The sequence below is a fragment of the Myotis myotis genome, unplaced genomic scaffold (assembly GCF_014108235.1).
Source record: "Myotis myotis isolate mMyoMyo1 unplaced genomic scaffold, mMyoMyo1.p scaffold_m19_p_7, whole genome shotgun sequence".
NCBI lineage: Eukaryota > Metazoa > Chordata > Mammalia > Chiroptera > Vespertilionidae > Myotis > Myotis myotis.
The window spans coordinates 68,278,903-68,281,012 of NW_023416379.1; the positions used below are offsets into that span (position 1 = coordinate 68,278,903).

At 42.9% G+C, this 2,110-nt stretch overlaps 1 pseudogene; it reads left to right on the forward strand.

The window, feature by feature from the left end:
* Nucleotides 1-794: 794 nt before the first annotated feature.
* LOC118660266 lies at nt 795-1,249 on the forward strand (annotated as a pseudogene).
* Nucleotides 1,250-2,110: the final 861 nt, after the last annotated feature.

A 2,110-nucleotide genomic window follows, 5' to 3' on the forward strand; every position in this document is an offset into this window, starting at 1 on the left:
CTTGCGGAGCCACATGACTGTTGACCAATGAGGTTGATGAATGACCTATGTCATTCCCCAGCTGAAACAATACAAGCCTATGCACAATTTTCCAGTCCATTTTCCTCTTTTGTGGCAGCTAAAGAAGTTAACATAGGCCAAGATACCCAGCCATAGATGATGGTACTTCTGTCTGTCTGAACCCTGGAGAATGTGTAGGAAACACAGATCTCCCCTGCAACCCCACACAATCATTGCATTAGCATTGCAGTGTAAGCAAAAATAAACATTTGTTTTGATAAGCCACATTAATTCTTGGGGTTAAATTCTTAGTGCAATATAGCAGTGCCTATATTAGTAAATACAATCCCAATGCGAATTTAAGATAAAACCTTTATTACACACACTATTTTAAGACTAATATTGTTCTTTTATCATAACACTGCATATCGTTTCTCACTCAGAAATCAGTTCTTCTGTAGAAAGAACTTTCCGTATTCTGAAATCGTAAAAAAAAGCTCCAAACATAATGTTATTTATTTAATTACTTCATTTTAGAAAATGCTTGGTATTTTCAGAATTTAAATGCTTTAACCACTTGGCAGTGCCCTCAGCAGTCCCGGGATCTGTCTCTTGCCTCAACAATGTCTGGGCAGAACAGACCCAGGAACAACCCTTCCTTCTTCCAACCTCCACCTACTCTCCTGCTTCTTACCCAGTCACCACCTTCAGAACCACCTCAGCCATCCTCAGCCTCTGAGGCCAGCCAACATTGTTTTGTTTTTCTTACCTTATCTTCTTGTTGCCAAACAACCATGAGCTCCCAAATTCAGCAGAATTATTCTACCGAGGTGGAGGCTGCTGTCAACCGCCTGGCCAACCTGCACCTGCGGGCCTCCCACACCTACCTGTCTCTGGGCTTCTGTTTCCACCATGATGATGTGGCTCTGGAGGGCGTGGGCCACTTCCTCCTCAAGTTGGCAGAGAAGAAGCTGAGGGTGCTGAGCCTTCCCTAGATGAGTGGGCAAAACTCAGGACACCATGGCAGCTGCCCTGGCCTTGGAGAGGAGCCTGAAACAGGCCCCTTTGGAGCTGCAGGCCCTGGGTTCTACTCGTGCAGACTCCCCTCTCGACAACTTCCAGGAGAATCATTTCCTGGGTGAGGAGGTGAAACTCATTAAGAAGATGGGCGACACCTGGCTCACCCCGCAGGCTGGGCCGCCCCCAGCCTGGGCTGGGCGAGTATCTCTTCGAAAGGCTCACCCTCAAGCATGACTGGGAGCCTTTGGAGCCCAGAGGCCTTTGGGGGCCCCTCTGCATTCCCCTGGTGTCTGGCTTTTGCCTGACCCTCTCCCCAAAACCACTAGCCGTTCCTTTAATCACCCTGAAGCCCTCTCCCATGCATTCCACCAAATGGAAACCATAAAAATTTTTTGCAGCAATAGATAGATAGATAGATAGATAGATAGATAGATAGATAGATGATAGATACTTTAACCACTTAATGCTGTCAAAATTAAAATCATGGCATAGAGTGTATTTAAAAACAATTTATAGTACATTCTTCCACTTTAGTTATCATATAGCTATTAAAATAAAACAAATGGTAATGAGCCCCCAAAGAGACATTTCAATGTATCCAATAAGTGACCCAGGAACCAAAAGTATCTACTTGACCTACAGCCAATAAAATATAAAATATAGAAAGATACAGGGCCAAATATGTTTTATACACTTTATTATAAAACTATGCATAGGCTGCAAAAAATGATTTGTAAAAACAGCCTTATTAGTGGATACCATTGACGAGTAACATTAATTTTTCTTTCTAACTATTTAGTATACATATTTGTCATTCACATTCCTTAGCAGTTCCAACATTATGTACTTCAGTTGCCATATTTCTTTTGGGGGGCAGTGTCACATCTGGAGCAGTAAGCCATTCTGTCGGTTTGATAATATGCAAGACTCTCTCTTCTACTACAGGCTGAGTTTCTCTACTGCCTGGCACTGAGCATGCTGGTTAGTTGGCCAAACTGAGCCCAATCAGTGCTACCACCTGGAACTTTAACTCTAGTTTAATGACACAATAACTTAAGGCATAGATTAAAATTTATTACAATAGTAGCCA